Here is an 18,529-nt window from a genome sequence, read left to right on the forward strand (position 1 = left end):
TGGGGTATTTCATGCTGGAGGTCGCTAGTGAATTTAGAAGAAGATCCCAACTCCATCCCACTCCTGTACTGGTTCCTAATTTACCTTTTGGGGGGTTAATTTTAATGTTTAATTTTATTAATATGTTAATGCTTTTGTATTCTTGTTTTTATGATGTGGTAAGCTACCCAGAGTCACTTGATACTGAGATGGGTGGCATATAAATTTAATAAATCAATAAATTTCATTCTAATGTGGTCATTTAATACCCATTTTATCAATAGAGGCTTTATCAGATACTGTTAGAAACTTGATCTTTTTGAAAGTAATCTCTTGATGAAAGTTTCTCTTGATGAAAAGGCAATTTGATCATTCTAAACTAACAACCTTATTTAATTAGTCATCTAGATGGGAAACTACCGGTTATAGCTTAGACTGACACGTTGGAAAATGTCCTCAAAGGTGATGAGCTCAACTCGAAATAGGATTTACCTCTTAATTTCCTTTGAATCCTGGAGTTTATTAGTGGCTTGAGCAAAGCAAAGCAGAGAGATTTGTACATCAGCCTAGTTGTCCTTAGTAAAAATGTACACCACAAAAATATGGTTTTTTGCTGATTATCCATTTCTATATTATATGGCAGTAATCACCATCATAACCAGGGGAAAAGTGGCTGAAGTTTTTAATAACAGAGTAACAGAGTTGGAAGGGACCTTGGGGGTTTTATAGTCCAACCCCTGCTCAAACAAGAAACTCTATATCATTTCAGACAAATGGTTGTCCAATCTCTTCTTAAAATGGTTATTAATACTATTTAAAAAGGCTACAATCCAATTATTCTCTTATATGGAAATAAGATTCACTGAATTACTAGAATCAGATATGAATAAAGTAGAATATAATATAATAGAATTCTTTATTGGCCAAGTGTGGTTGGACACACAAGGAATTTGTCTTTAGTGCATATGCTCTCAGTGTAGAACAGCTTTTGTCACTTTTATCCTGAACTGAGGGAAAGTCACTGCTGAGTAGGCCCTCAGCAAACATTCTTGGGTTCTTCTCAAGAGGCATGCAAGAAAAAAATGTATATAAGTGACGTCTTTCTTTGTTTTGGAAATCCCCTTTCCCCAGGACTATTGAAAACAAGACTTGCTCCCTAATGTGCTAATACCAACTTTGGCACCTTTCACTGAATGTCTGTCACTTTTGTAAGTAGGAGTTGAGTTTCAACAGAAGATCCAAGTCCCTTCTTTTTCAGATGTTTGAGTCCCAAGCTTTTTATCGCTTGAAAAGTTACTACAGAACCAGGACTAGAAACGAAAAGAACATGTATTGGCTTGTTGAATTTTTGTAACCTAGATACTGAGAGATCCGGGAGAGGTTAGAGTTCAGGTTGCAGCAGGCCTAGAGGGGAATCAACCCTTTCTTCCCCAGTTAATCCTGAGGAAAATCCCACCTTTGAACTTGGTTATTTGCAGTTGGAGGAAGTGTTACAGTTGGTGCCATTAGGGGACTTTCCACACAAAGCTTTTGTGTTTAAAAACGAGCAAACAAGAAAAAAAGGAAAAAAAATCTGTCACACCGTTCTGTGCACATTAAATTTGAAGATGTATATAATGTTACACTGTTGTGCTATAGAAGGAACATTTAATCATATGTGATGGCCATGTAAATCATTCAATTAATGATGAATGATTTAACTTTCCTTTCAAAAATTAAAAATAAAACTTGAATTAAAATGTCAGGTTTTTTCAGCTATGAATCTTTCCAGAAGTAATAAATTAAAAATATTATCTGCTAAAATATATGCTAATAATTGGGAGGACATGTTTGACCCAATAATGGAAAAGTTCTATTTTACTAAGAATAACATATTGGGATACCAAACCTGGGGACTATGCAATGGCAAAATTAACAATATAGATTCAAAATAGAAGTTTGAATAAAATTAAGGAAGAATGACTTCTGTATACATTGCATGTCACACAATAGGGGAAACTCAAATACTCAAGAATACAATTTTGAGGGAAACATTTGATGTAAAGATAATAACCAGAAGCAATTTTATTGTTTGTAAGTAATTTGATATAATCACCACTCAGATACAATGGAAGGAATTTAGTACTTAATATTGTTTTTACTATTGCAGATCAAATCTTAAGAGGGGAGCATCTGACAGTAGATTCAGAGGTAACCACAGAATCAAAATGCATGCACTGGAAGGGAATTTATAAATCATTTAATCCAGGAATCTTGTGTAAGAATTCACTAAACTATCATCATTTCCTGGCTATTCATCCCTGTTTGAAAACCATCAGCAAAGGGGATCTATTACAGTTTCAAGCAGTCTTTTTTTTTTAATTTGAATTTATATCTCGCCGTTCTCTGAGGACTCAGGGCGGCTTACATTGTGTTAAGCAATAGTCTTCATCCATTATATACAAAGTCAACTTTTATTGCCCCCAACAATCTGGGTCCTCATTTTACCTACCTTATAAAGGATGAAAGGCTGAGTAAACCTTGGGCCTGGTGGGACTTGCAGTAATTGCAAGCAGCTGTGTTAATAACACTGCATTAGTCTGTTGAGCCACCAGAGGCCCAAATATTTTTCTATTTATCAGCGCTCACTACAAAGAAAGTCTTCCTAATGTTCAGTCTGAACCTCCTTTCTTTAACTACCGCTGGTTGGTGCATGTCCTAGAGTCCAGTTCAACAGAGATCAGATCTCCCTCTCTTTGTGTTAGTTTTCTAAATTAAACCAATGCGGCATAAACATCCCATTTGTAGGGAAGGAGGCACACTCATGTCAGTGAAACTAAGGAAGCGAACAATAATTTCCTTTCATAATTTTTCAAATTGCGCTTTATTTTTATGAACGTTACATCCTGCCTTTCCCACAATGAATAACATGTTTAGAAATAATATAAACAAAATAAGAAGAAAATGCTCCTGTTGGAACTCCATGCTCAAACATGTCTTCAGAACCATCTCCTCTTCAGATCAAAAGATAAATAGCTCAACTTTGAAACAATTACAGAAATAACTTTTTTTTTAACTTGGTTGGGAAATGTTCCCAAAATAACAACTACAATAATATAATACAACAGCAGCAGCAGTAACAACAATAATAATGATTGTTTGTGGTGTGTATAGTTGTTTTCAGATCATCTTCAAACATAATACAGTTTCCACCATAGTAAGAAAACGTGGGCTATGTGGGAAGAAATACATTTTCTTCTGAGGGAATGAACGAACTAGGAGAAGCCAATCTGGGTACTTTAAGATACTTAAATCCCTACTGAGATGGTTGTAATCTTCTTGAAATAAACCATTGTGGTTCCATAGTACGCTCTCAGGATTGGACTGTAGAAACCAAGATTTTGTGAAGTTCAGCAGGCATCCCTTTTCAGTTGAACCCTAGGTAATGTCAGAGGCTTGCAAGAAATTGCTTCAGAGCAGAGAATTCCTGTAAAGAGCACCTACTGATGCCAATAGACTGACCAAGCAACCAATAGAACTACTTGTCAGATCCCTTGGAGACTCCTTCAAGCATCCTCTAAAATTCTTCAGATCCATCAGACAAATGGGAAAGACCATTCTAATAAATATCCCAGCCCTACCAAGCTCTTGGGTAGCAATTGCTCTTAACAGGACTAGAAGTGATCTGACCATGATAATAGGTGAGAAGTAATGCCTTACATGTCCAGATCACCCAGAACTGCTCCAAGGTCCAAGGTCCAATATGCATGTGTTGAACAAAGATTACCATGTGGAAAGTAAATTCCCCAGGGCATGGAGGCTGAACTTTCTTCACACTGTAAGGTGAGGGAATTAAATCCCAACCCAGAAACTCACTTAGAGAACCCAGAAAGCAATTAAACTGGGTAGCAGGCTAGCCAGTAGAGGACCATTCCATTCCTATTGGTCTATTTTGCCTTCAAAGCAAATCTTTGGACAAAGGTAAGGTGTCCCCTAAGGTAAATTTCCCCCCCTTCCTGACTCTGATAGAGCTTCTAAAGGACAATATCACTGACCTTATCTAGGCATTTTATCTAGAAAATGTTGGATAACCATCTGTCTGAGATGGTGTAGGGTTTCCTGCCTGGGCAGAGGGTTGGACTAGAAGGCCTCCAAGATCCCTTCCAACTCTGTTGTTATTATTATTATTATTAATATATGCCAGGTTATTACAACCAAGTCTTGGTTGAAGATGATCTATTTCCAGATCAGCAGAAACTTGAGACCAAGATCACCAGCTGCCTCCAAAGCAAAGGAAACAGCCTCTCAATAATGGAAAGCCACAGAACAAATTATTTTGTGCCATAAGAACAACAAATATTGGTTGGCATTTTCTATATTTTTTTAAAAAAATTATCACCCCAATATTGGATATCTATAAATTAGGAGCATTTACTGATTGGCATTCCGGGTTTTTGGACATTGTAGCAGATGGAGAGCCATAATATCAAAAGAGTTTTATACTTCAATATATAGTTATCCTGCCCAATTGTGATGCTTTTGATTTCCTCATTATATTAAAATTTAGCATTTCAGGACAAAGCACAGCTTTTTCCATTATTTTCATTATTATTGAGTATTGCTTTTATCAGTTGGCCATATTAATAAATAAGCATAAATATGCAAATAAAGGGAACACTGAATATTAAAAGCCATGTAAACAATACATGTTGGTTCTATGGTACAACATTTATTTACTTAACCATGGCTGGATGAATAATAGAATTCTTTATTGGCCAAGTGTGACTGGACACACAAGTGGGCCTCTGGTGGCTCAGACTGCTAAGACAGTCTGTTATTAACACAGCTGCTTGCAATTACTGCTGGTTCAAGTCCCACCAGGTCCAAGGTTGACTCAGCCTTCCATCCTTTATAAGGTAGGTAAAATGAGGACCCAGATTGTTGGGGGCAATCAGTTGACTTTGTATATAATATACAAATGGATGAAGACTATTGCTTAACATAGTGTAAGCCGCCCTGAGTCTTTGGAGAAGGGTGGGATATAAATGCAAATTAAAAAAAAGAAAAAAGGAATTTGTCTCTGGTGCATAAGCTCTCAGCGTACATACAAGCAACAAGTGATAGATCCAGATCATAATCACAAAATATGATCATCATAAATCATAAGATAACAATATTCAGTGATAGTCATAAATTGACAGGGTTCACACAACATACCAAACGAAGTATATTTTGGCCAGGAGTGAAATGTAAAATTTGTTACTACCAGTTCTGTGGGTGTGGCTCGGTGGGGGGCGGTAATGTTACTGGGTGGGCTTGGCCATTTTTTTTTTACTTTTAAAAGCATTTTTTCTACAACCTCTTCGGCCAAAGAGGTTGTAAAAAAAATGCTTTTAAAAGCGTGTGATGATCAGGCAACTCAGCTGGAATCGTCAGAGGAAAAAAAGCTTTTAAAGGATTCTGAAGATCCCAGCTGAGTTGCCTGATTGCCAGAACCTTTTAAAAGAATTTTTTCTACAACCTCTTTGGCTGAAGAGGTTGTAAAAAAATGCTTTTTTTTTTCTACAACCTCTTCAACTGAAGAGATTGTAAAAAAAAAAAAAGCTTTTAAAAGGCTCCTCTGGCGATCCCAGCTGAGTTGCCTGATCTCCAGAACCTTTTAAAAGCATTTAAAATGCTTTTAAAGGGCTCTGACGATCCCAGCTGAGTTGATCATCAGAGGCTTTTTTTTACTTTTAAAAGCATTTTTTCAGCTGAAGAAAAAATGCTTTTAAAAGGTAAAAAAAAAACCTCTGATCATTGTGCAGCTCAGCTGGTGGGGGGGGGGCAGGGATTTTTGCTACCGGTTCTCTGATCCACCCACCGCCATTGCTACCAGATCAGGCGATCCATTCCGAACTGAGAGCATTTCACCCCTGGTTTTGGCTTAATGTGTTGCCTTGAGCCCTGTTCTTGGAGCACATCTCATGGTCAAATAATACTGGTGGCATTAGGAAGTTACCTTCCTATGATTTTCCTTATCTGCTTTGATTTTAGAGCCTTTCATTCTTTAGGCCATTCCAAAAAGCAGGTCTCATGACATCTCTTACCCCCACCCCCTGTGAAAGATTTGCAGAGGATTCAGTGGTAAGTTGGGAAAAGGAAAAAAGAGCTAAGTTATTTTTCTCGAATACTCTTCTGCCAATGTCTAAAATATGTCATCCAAAATCAGATTAATGAAAGATCAGTTCAGGTTGTGGAACACATCAGAATAGCAAACTTGCCATTTCTGGCAGTAAATACAACCCAGAAAGAACTGGTTGTGATTTCTTATATTGCTTGAATGAAAAAAAGAAGGTTGGGAGTCATATGGTTCAGAAGATTATTTGTATTTGGTTGGGTTTTTTAAAAACTTTTTGATGCTAGTTTTTTTAAATCACCTTTTTTTTTCAGCTGAAATGGAAGCAAGATTATAGCAAAGATAATTTACCGCTGCAAAAAACAGAGGGAATGAAATGATTACTCATATTCAAAATCTGACTAATTCTTCCATTCCGTTACTCCTTAGCTTTGAAAGAAGGATTGGGGTTATAGCAGGCAATAAAAGTGATTTTGATTAAATTTATCACATGGAGGTCCAATCTATGAGGTTATTTCATTATTTGGATTTTAAATTTTTAAAAAATTAAATTTATTTACATTTATACCCCACCCTTCTCCGAAGACTCAGGGCGGCTTACACTATGTTAAGCAATAGTCTTCATCCTATTTGTATATTATATACAAAGTCAACTTACTGCCCCCAACAATCTGGGTCCTCATTTTACCTACCTTATAAAGGATGGAAGGCTGAGTCAACCTGGGGCCTGGTGGGGCTTGAACCTGCAGTAATTGCAGGCAGCTGTTGTTAATAGAATAGAATAGAATTTTATTGGCCAAGTGTGATTGGACACACAAGGAATTTGTCTTGGTGCATATGCTCTCAGTGTACATAAAAGAAAAGATACGTTCATCAAGGTACAACATTTACAACACAATTGATGATCAATATATCAATATAAATCATAAGGATTGCCAGCAACAAGTTATAGTCATACAGTCATAAGTGGAAAGAGATTGGTGATGGGAACTATGAAACGATTAATAGTAGTGCAGATTCAGTAAATAGTCTGACAGTGTTGAGGGAATTATTTGTTTAGCAGAGTGATGGCCTTCGGGAAAAAACTGTTCTTGTGTCTAGTTGTTCTGGTGTGCAGTGCTCTATAGCGTCGTTTTGAGGGTAGGAGTTGAAACAGTTTATGTCCAGGATGCGAGGATCTGCAAATATTTGCACGGCCCTCTTCTTGATTCGTGCAGTATACAGGTCCTCAATGGAAGGCAAGTTGGTAGCAATTATTTTTTCTGCAGTCCTAATTATCCTCTGAAGTCTGTGTTTTTCTTGTTGGGTTGCAGAACCGAACCAGACAGTTATAGAGGTGCAAATGACAGACTCAATAATTCCTCTGTAGAATTGGATCAGCAGCTCCTTGGGCAGTTTGAGCTTACTGAGTTGGCGCAGAAAGAACATTCTTTGTTGTCCTTTTTAATGATGTTTTTGATGTTAGCTGTCCATTTGAGATCTTGCGATATGATAGAACCCAGAAATTTGAAGGTTTCTACTGTTGATACTGTGTTGTCAAGTATTGTGAGAGGTGGAAGTATGGAAGGGTTTTTCCTAAAGTCTACCACCATTTCTACGGTTTTGAGTGTGTTCAGTTCCAGATTGTTTTGGTTGCACCACAAGGCTAGTCGTTTGACCTCTCGTCTATATGCGGATTCGTCATTGTCTCGAATGAGACCAATCACTGTTGTGTCATCTGCGAACTTCAGTAGCTTAACAAATGGATCATTGGAGATGCAGTCATTGGTATACAGAGAGAAGAGAAGTGGGGAGAGCACACAGCCTTGGGGGGCCCCTGTGCTAATTGTACAGGTATTTGATGTGATCTTGCTTAGCTTCACCTGCTGCTTCCTGTTTGTTAGGAAGCTTGTGATGTTGGGGCAATAACAGACTGTTTAGCAGTCTACACCACTCAAGGACCCTTGATGGGAGAGGAAGGCAGAACACATCAATGGAAAACAATCAGCATTGGTACAAATATCCATGCATACCAAAATTAACTCTGAAAAAACTAAGAGAGCATGGATTGGATCATTTCTCATGTGTATCTTCAAGAAAATAGTCTGTTTGGCCTCAGCAATACAAAACAAAAGCCCTGTTTTATATAAATTCCCTTCTTCTCCCCCCAAAGGGTTACGTGAAATTCTCTTACCTGAAAAAATTACAAGGAATATGCAGAGGGTACCTGAAAATGGAATATTTGGAAGGGCAACAAGGCAAGAAAAGGATAAAAACAGGCTTCCAGCTGGAGAAAAAAAAAGGAAGAATTAAGAGATGACTAAACCAAAAGCTCTCCAAGCTAAGAAAGAGAAGATAGGAAGGAGTAACATAGCAAACATTATTCTATGTATTTATTATAACATTATGGTATGGTATGGTATGGTATGGTATGGTATGGTATGGTATGGTATGGTATGTATTTATTTGTTTGTTTGTTTGTTTATTAGATTTATATTGCTGCCTATTCGCCCATGGCGACTCAAGGTGGCTTACAGAATATAAAAAAACCCCATATTTAAAAAACAGTAAAAGTCATTAAAAAATCAAATAAATTAATGTAATAAAATCACCCTTGACCCCCCCGCTCCTGCCCCAGTGACAGCTGATCACATGAGCCATTTCATGGGCTCCATCTCGCTCTGGGTTCCCCAGGTCTGCTGGCAGAACCAGGTCTTCAGCATCTTCCGGAAGAGAATTAGGGTGGGGGCCGTTCTAATCTCTAGGCGAATGATGTTCCAGAGAGAGGAAGAGAGGGTATGGTATGGTATGGCATCATGTATCATGTACATTGTATCATGTAACATCATATCCAGTGTGTGTCTATATTTTTATATCTGTTTCTCTGTGTGGTGTTTCCAGTCAGGTGAAAGAGAGACTAAGGGGTTTATGGGTTAGAACAGTTCAGTTCAATTTAGATTAGCAAAGGTTCCATTACAGACTATTCCTCTGATTTTGTCTTCCCTTTAAATGTCCTCAATAATGGCTATGTTGGGGAAACTCTGGGGCTTTAATAGGGACCTGTGTGGGTTTTGAGGCAGCTTGCATGCAGTCAGGTAGTTGAAGACATTACATCCCTTGTTTGTTACCTTATTATCATGAGCTGCGGTGGTGCAGTGCTTAGAATGCAGTACTGCAGGCTACTTCTGCTGACTGCTGGCTGCCTGCAATTTGGCAGTTTGAATCTCACCAGGCTCAAGGCTGACTCAGCCTTCCATCCTTCCGAGGTGGGTAAAATGAGGACTCAAATTGTTGGGGCAATATGCTGACTCTGTTAACCGCTTAGAGAGGGCTATAAAGCACTGTAAAGCGGTATACAAGTCTAAGTGCTACTGCTATTGCTATTATTGCAGTCCTGTACCAATTATTTAGGTACAATTATAATTAAACTACCTATTACAGTCTCCAATTGGATGTTCTCTGTTCTACATGTAAAATCAAGAGGAAATTGTTTATTTTTGGTAGGCTTTGCAAATCTGCTTAAGCCAAGTGGCAGTATCCAATAGCCATAAGGCTGGCTATTCATATTTCAAAAACAATTCCATCCTAAGGACCACAATTATTGACAAGCAAACCTGTATGTGTGAATAAAAGAATGAATGAATATACATGCCAACACCCACTGAGAACTTTCTGGCTCTACACCTTCACTGTTTCATCTAACTTCCCCCTTTCATAGGGAATTCTTGTTTCCAATTTGCTTTTTTTTAAAGAAAAAAATCTGCAATATACTTTTCCATGGCAATATATTTCACGCATGTTCACTCTTTCTATGAATGTCTTCAGATTCTCAATTTCATCAACCACATCCTGCATAGATGAGAGATGATAACGACGATAATTTAGATTTTTGTAAGCACAAAAGTGTCACTTTTCGACCGAGTTCTTTCTTCTGTCTTATGGAAGAACACAATCACTTAGTAAAGAAAATAACCTCTGACTTTTCAGTCATACTCCAGAATATTTTCCCTACATTTTAATTCCTTTTCCCATCATCAGTTTGCATTTTAAGACATGTGGCTAATAAAAACAGAATTGCTAAGACCAGTTACTGACTTCTCATACCTCTTTTATAAGTTCTGCATTTGTTTCCAGTTTGTTTCTAAGTGCAGTTTAAGATATTGGCAATTATTCAGTTTGGAACATGGATATTACTGAGTCTTCCTGTCTCATTCTAAATTTGTCAACTCAAGTGGTTTTAATGTCTTATAGGAAAGACCTTGGTGACACAAACTTCCAAATAAGAGACAGAATAGCCTGCAGCTGAATAGTGAATAGGTCAAGGGTTCAGAAAATAGCGTCCTTAGTTTCTTAGGCTGTAAAGAAGAAAAGGGCAGAACTGTACTTTCAGGCTTTCAAGATTCTGTCAATGCAGCTTTACAATAAAGAGAAATTAGCTCATCTGGTTATGATGCCTATCTGGTTTACCAAGTGAGGCTGACAAAATGCAACAAGAAAGTCCCTGCTGAAGGTCATCTCTTATCAGGATATTCTTCAAGGAGTATGAAAGTGACCCTTCTCTGTGAATTCATTTCTTCCAGAAGTGAGAGCTTCAAGGCTTTCCAATATAAGGTGAAGTACTGGGTGTTTTTGTGGTTTTTTAAAAAAAATGTGACAATTCTTTTTCTTTTCGGAAAGATTGACTTTTGGTCACATGATTCTACTACAGTATTTGCATTTCTGGCTAAGTGCTCTTGCATGATTGTTTGAAACCTTCAATTGGTGAAACAGTGCATCATAAGACAATTTGTGAATCAACATACCTCGAATGCATCTGCAACTTACAGAATGCATCCAAAATCTGGGATCCGTGAGATCTTGAAATCTGACCACTTCAATGGTGCCACACCGCTGCATTACTGCAGTCATGGGACCATCATTTACAAGACTCCCTGCCATCTTTCTACAAAGAGAGTCAAGGGGGAAGTCAGGAGTCACTCTTGCTCCCCTGCTTTTTTGCCCACTGGTGATCTTTCTGTTTCTTTGCTTAAGTACCATAAGTACCATATGGTACTATGCTTAAGTACCATAAGAAAATATCTCTTTAATGAGGACCCAATGGATCTGGATCCTAAAATTTCCTGACTTCAACTTAATGCTCAGGTTCTTCTTATGGCCTTGCAGCCATAGGAAAACCCAAGCCACTGGAAGTCAGAAGAACTGATCTGCCTCTATAATCTCAAAACATGTCAACCAGAAGCATTAGATGGACAGAAGGCATTTAAGGGAAAATGTTGACTATTTGATTAACTTTTTATTAGCATAATACATTTCTAATCTGTTTCTTTTTTTACATTCTGGATGTCTGGGGATGCTATGATTAAGAGGATATCCATCTTTTATGGGAAAAAGGACACCGGATGATTTCCTTAGAATTACAACATTTCCTTAGCTCTAAATCCAGTTTGCTTTCGCTTCTGTGAAGTCTCTAGATCCCCAAAAAACTAGATTAAAAAAAGAATTAATTGCTTAGGATTGATGCAAACATGAGATATGATGGAATCTGTTCTTTCACTGTTCTCCCACAATTTAGCAGTACCATTTAAGCAAAGGAAGCCTGTATAAAAATGAATACTTAATTTAGCCTTTGTTTGACATATTCTCTATAAGTGGTGACAAGAAGACAAATGATCTCTTCAACTTTCTGGGAAGAAATTATCAAAGTCCAGAAGATGAGATGCACATGTGTCTACTTTAAGAAAGTCAGGAACTTCAGTTCTCATATTCATTTCAATTAATGCAGACACAATGCAAATACAAATAATATTTTTCTTTTTATATGAAATTGTGTTATATCAATAACCCAATGTATAAAACAGGGGATGCCAAACTCAAGGCCTGGAGGCCGGATCTGGCCTGCCGGGTGCTTAGGTCTGACCCACGGTGCTGCCCTAGAAACAGCAAAGGATTGGCCCATGGTGCCTGTGCCAACAAAAACGGAGCGGCCCTCCCAAGCTCTGTTTTCACTTGCAGTGGGTTTCAGGAAGCCGTTTCAGCCGAAAACAGAACTCAGGAGCCCATTTTTGCTGGCAGAGGGTTGCAGGAGGCCATCACAGCTGAAAGCAGAGCTCAGGAGCCTGTTTGCACTGGCAGAATGCTTGGGCCACCACAGGTGCCCCCAATACAAATGACGTCGAGCTGGCCATGCCCACTCTGGCCATACCCACCTCACCGCCCCCAAGGTCAAGCACAACCCTGATGTGCCCCTCAGTGAAATCAAGTTTGACACCCCTGGTATAAAGTATTCCTTAGCTTAAGAGATTGCTTAGGTTTTGCAAAAATTAATCTCCTTTTATTATTATCCAGCTAACATTGTGATGAGGATCTTCCATCTTGTCCCCAGTTGAGATACTGACTGGTTTTGGCTTAGGTTCCATGAAATGAATCTGAACTAATAATAATAATAATAACAGAGTTGGAAGGGACCTTGGAGGTCTTTTAGTCCAACCCCCTGCCCAGGCAGGAAACCCTACACCACTTCAGACAAATAGTTATCCAACATTTTCTTAAAAATTTCTAGTGTTGGAGCATTCATAACTTTTGGAGGCAAGTTGTTCCACTTATTAATTGTTCTAACTGTCAGGAAATTTCTCCTTAGTTCTAAGTTGCTTCTCTCCTTGATTAATTTCTACCCATTGCTTCTTGTGCTGCCTTCAGCTGCTTTGGAGAATAGCTTGACTCCCTCTTCTTTGTGGCAGCCCCTGAGATATTGGAACACTGCTATCATGTCTCCCCTAGTCCTTCTTTTCATTAAACTAGACATACTCAGTTCCTGCAACCGTTCTTCATGAAATCACTGAGATGGCTCCCTGCTTTCTATTATCAGACACCTTGCTGCTCTCTTAATTGTTTTTTCATTCTTTACAAGTGGTACATAAGTCCTAAGGTACCTAGCTGTGTGTCCTGCTTTCTGTTGTCTAAGAGCCAACTAGGGACAGTCCTCTAATTAAGTTATCCTCTGTTTGAACTGTAGCTGGAGGGCAATACTGTATGCTACTGCTCTTCAGTAGTATCTACATCTTTATCCAAGGTTCCATCCAATACTAGTGATACCATTGGCAGCAAATGCCATAGCATTGGTGGGGTGACCAATTAAAATAACTAGAGTAATTTTACTTACAGCAGTAATCCCATATTCATTGGCATAACAGGGATTTTACTACATCCTATAGCCTTGGATTCTGAAGTTTTATATATATTAAACAGTGGCAGTTATGTTACTGATATGTCTTAGTTGGCTATTCTAAGTTTGGTTTTTATCTGAGCAAAATTAAGCCCCAAACGTGGGCTTCTTAGATCATGGATGGACAACTGTGTCTCTTTTATGACCTATGGACTTCGACTCCCAGAATTCCAGAGAGAGGGGGGAGGGAGGGAGGGAGGGAGAGAGAGAGAGAGAGAGAGAGAGAGAGAGAGAGTCTGGACTAGAAGAATAAGGCATTGTGTGAGTGGCTGCAGAAACACTGAACTCACAGTAGATGACACAGAGTTCAGAAGGATAACTGCAAAACTCACAAAGCCCAGCTGCAGAAGTGCAGAATTCACAAGGGCAGCAGTTAAAATGTATAGTCCATACTTCTCACTCCTTTGCCAGTTGACAGCCTCTAATAAGCATATTCCCTAGTTCTCCCCTCTCATTAGATTGGCAATCTAAAAGTTCTCTCCCATGCCAATCTAGTAAAGTCTTCACTGAGCAACTAATGTTTCTTTAAATAAGGCTTAGTTTCTCAGTTCTCTTGGCTCAGTAGGTTCCAAAGAGGGACTGGTACTAACCCAGGGGTGAAATCCAGCAGGTTCTGACAGGTTCTGGAGAACCAATAGAGTAAATTTTGAGTAGTTTAGGGAATCAGCAAATACCACCTTTGGCTGACCCCAGAGTGGTGTGAGAATGGAGATTTTGCAGTATCCTTTCCCTGCCATGCCCACCAAGCCACACCACACCCACCAAGCCACGCCCACAGAACTGGTAGTAAAAAAAATTGGATTTCACCACGGTATTAACCTAAACTCTTTGATGTATAACTGCATAGGACATGCAAAAAGAAAGTGGTAACTCTAACTGGAGAGTATTATGGCATTGTCAGCACATAAATATATGTCATATATAAATTACTAGGCATATATTTTGAGTGTGACAAAATATATTACTAGTGTGAGTTCATTTTACTTCCTTTAGATGAGAGGGCAATGAAGACTTCCCATTTTAGGCTAAATCAATGTGCTTGCTGTGGTTTGTTGTCCTTTGAGAAGAGAATATATGTAGCTTATGGTTGAACTGTAGAGTCCTTGGTGCACTCTGTGCTTGATTGTTTGCTTGCAGATATTTCATTGCCTGAATAGTAACATCAAGAATATCAACGTTTTGAGATAGACCAGAAAGTAAAAAAAAATAACAAAATCTCAAAAAAGGAAAAAAGGCAACGGCAATCATTTCTGTACTAGAAAAGTACATGAACGCACGAAGTCCAGCTTAACTCCCTCATATTTAATCTGTATTTTCTAGAACAGGTTTTGAAACTGTTCAAAAGATGCACAAGATCGTTCAATGAAGGTGGATGTGCAAAGGAAACTCACCAGAGACAGAATCACTATTATAAAGTTAACCAATTATTTCTCAATATTGAATCGTACTGTGGCCCCCTGAGATATTTGGCATAGTGGGAAGGCTCCGCACATTTTATTAACAAATAGATATAATGCAATATCTGCTGTTGTTTATAAAATGATCACAAGACACATAACTCACAGTTGTCACAGATGTATGCATTTGTGTACATGGGAGAGCTAAATAACATTGCAGCTGCAGGCTCCAAGCACTGCCATTTGTGTCCTCTAGATTTCTGTATGAGAATCTGTACAGGTACGAATAATGATTCTTTTATAACAAGTTAGATCTCTAGATACAGTATTTTGAAAGTATTTTACCTGACTCTAGTTCCCAATCTACCTTTTTACTCACAGCTCAAATCTTCTGCCTCTGCAATGAATTCATTTTCAGGAAGGGCTGTCTTTCACCTGTTTTATCTATTATTGGCCAAAGCCAAGGTGTAAATGATTGCACACTTAATTAATTTAAGTCAAATTATACTAGATTGAAGATGAAAAATAACCTTTAAAAATCATAACGTTGTAATATCTATGTGGGCAACCTGAAACTTAGAAGTTGACTCCTTTCTTTGTTAAGAGCAGTGAGGAAATAACAATCCTGAGATAGTTTGTTGAGGAGAACAAAGATCACCCTTACGCCTCCCCTAGTTTTCCACTGCAATTAATATAAAAAGCAATCTATAGCAACATATCAGTTGTGGTTGACCAGCTAGATACAAAAGCAAAGATATTGCCATCCTGATGAGAACTGTGGAAAATCTAGATAAGGATGCGGATGTATCTATGTATCTTGTCTTTAACCGCAGTAGTCCTAAGGAGTGAGTGAGTTGGAATCCCTAAGAAGTGAGTGACTTAGAAGAACTGGCTGGTAACTCATAGTGCCCCCTTCCCATTCAAGCTCTGTCTAAATATGCAGCCTCAAAGTTTTTACAGGAATCAAAACTCTCCCATTTCCTCCAACTTGCTTACTCCAAATTCATTTTGGTGATTTTGCTGATGGAAGTCTCACCTGTATTGCAAAACTTAGGTTGTAATCCTGTACAGAAATGATTTAATCGTATTTTATCTATCCATATATTAAATTATTGAATTTTATTTCAATCTCATTTTAAATTGTATTTTATTCCAATTCCATTTTAAATTGTTTTTATTGGAGTTTAGTAATAATTTGTGCTTGGAAGTCTGCTATGATATGGCCCACAGGCTAATCAATAAAATAAAATAAAATAAAATATAAAATAACCTGTACAGAAACCATAATGGGCTCCTCTAGACTGGAATTGGGTAATATTGTCAACTACAAGCGGCCGATGACCTATTTCTTGAGGCCTTATTGATAGAATTTCAATAATCTTTCATCCAAACTGAACTGTTTCAATCTTTTAAGAGTACCTTCTAGGGCAAAATGTCCATCTGGACCTGGATAGCTAATCATAAGCAAGGAGATCCCACTCAGCCCACCGAGTTATTTTAACACAATTAAACAGGTATGTCTTGTTTTCTGGATTGTGCCCATGTTGGCATTTTTTTTTTAAAGTGATAATAGTCATCATATCAAATTAGGTATACCTCAGAGTGAGATAAGCGATTTGGAGATTCCATTATTCAAGGTAGTTTCCTACTCCCTCCACTCTGAAGCATGATATTAATCATTTCCTTTAGCATCATGTGTCTGTGTACATGTATATATATATCAAGATCAAAGATTGCCAGAATCAGTACAAGAGAGCTTTCTGCTAATATCATAATGTTGTCTCATTGCTTGATTTTCCTCTGCATTGGAGTGTATGTCAGTTGCATGCCTACATTCCAAACCAATCTTAAGGAAACAATACTGCTTTTAGACGCAATAATGAAAGAGGTATGCTATAACTATTAAATGAAGCTGACTATTTTTGTTTAAATGCTGATATATGTATTGCATTTTTTAAAATGTCTATTTCAGTTGTCTAACTTTATTGGGTCCTTTGCAGAGTAACACAGTGAGACCCAAGAATGAAAGCATGGTAAGATGATTAAGTTTCACTTTCTCAAGTTACATCCTCCTGAGTGCCTGAGCATTCAGTGGGATTTGCTTTTTGATTTTGAATTATGAAATCTATATTTTATAACTTTGAATAAATGTATACAAAGTTTGACTGCCAGTTTTTATCTTTTTTGAATCAGTGCAGTATTGACTGAGAGAACATATATAAAGATTCTGGAAAATCAAATACATTATTCTCTTTAATGAACTGAAATTCTGTCTAATCAATAATTAGTAATTATTGATTAGACAGACTGGATAGTTCTACATGAAAAGACAATAACTGAATACTGTTACATTCTGACATAAAAGGGTAGGCTTTGAGGAATGACAAGAACATTTAGGGAAATGAAGCTGACTGCAATTCTCTCTCTCTCTCTCTCTTTTCTTTCTTTCTTTCTTTCTTTCTTTCTTTCTTTCTTTCTTTCTTTCTTTCTTTCTTTCTTTCTTTCTTTCTTCCCTGGAATATAATTTTATTATGTACATTTAAAAAGAGATGATTGTCAAAGATAATACTACGTATCTCGCAGAATATATATATATATATATATATATATATATATATATATATATATATATATATATATATATATATATATATATATATATAATTTGCATTTATATCCCACCCTTCTCCGAAGACTCAGGGCGGCTTACACTATGTTAGCAATAGTCTTCATCCATTTGTATATTATATACAAAGTCAACTTATTGCCCCCAACAATCTGGGTCCCCATTTTACCCACCTATAATTTTTATCCTTGGATCCCTTATTCTTTTTGTATTATCTAACCTTGTTTTGTCTTTTTTTCATTTGTAGCAATCACTGGAAACTCCAATTACATTAGAGGTAAGAAATAAAACAATCTATCCATGTCTCTCCCACCTCAAAAAGTTAGACCATGTCAGGTTTGAACCTGTTATGAGCTTTATTTTTAGTATCAAGAGTGATTGGTGGGAAAAATACTGTAGAAAACAGTTGGTATAGTGTTACGGTATAACTAAAATAAGTGATGCCACCTTGAAAATATTGTGCTTTTATTTAAAATGTAAGATAAAGGCAAAGTTAGGTCCTTGGTTTAAAAACACTTTTGAGACCACAATACCAAACTCATTATATTCATCCAAAAAGTTTAACCCGAAGTGTTGCAAATGACTTAGGGATGTAAATATCAGATATAGCATGGATGGGAGGGCCAAGCTCATGGTTTCCACAACTTTACGGGGAAAAAATAGTTTGCTATTTTCATGGCATCTGTGAGGTGGGGGCCAAGGGGTAGTCAAAGTAGTCAAGATGGTGGCTGGGAATCCATGACTGAAGCTCTGCTCACTACCCAGGATCTAGGTAAAGAAGAAAAAAAAAAGGGTGAGCCTGTGATTGCAAGATTAGGGGTGCCATCTTGAATTATGGCAAGGATGCTCCTGACTATTTACAAAGCACAATATTCTTAAGGATGAGCTGATCCAAGCATGCCGAATTGGTGCTGTAGAGATAGAGCCAGCTTATGATTAAGTAGTCCAAAGTAAACTAAGTGCATTGTGTTGTTTTTTGCCCACCCATTCATAATTTCTGAATGTTATTATTGCCCTCTGGAAGGCAGAAAAGAACAATTTTAAATGCACTCTCATTAGAATGCATTCTTCATTCAAATTACAGTTCACTTGTCACTTTAAAAGTCACTTCAAAGACTTACACTTAAGAGAAGTGTACACTAAAGAGAATGTGTTTAACTGAGATGTGAGTGACTATAGTGGCAAACCATTCACTACTTCCTAAGCTTTGTAGTTGACAGCTTTACCAG

The sequence above is a fragment of the Ahaetulla prasina genome, chromosome 2 (genome assembly GCF_028640845.1).
Source record: "Ahaetulla prasina isolate Xishuangbanna chromosome 2, ASM2864084v1, whole genome shotgun sequence".
In the NCBI taxonomy this organism is placed as follows: domain Eukaryota; kingdom Metazoa; phylum Chordata; class Lepidosauria; order Squamata; family Colubridae; genus Ahaetulla; species Ahaetulla prasina.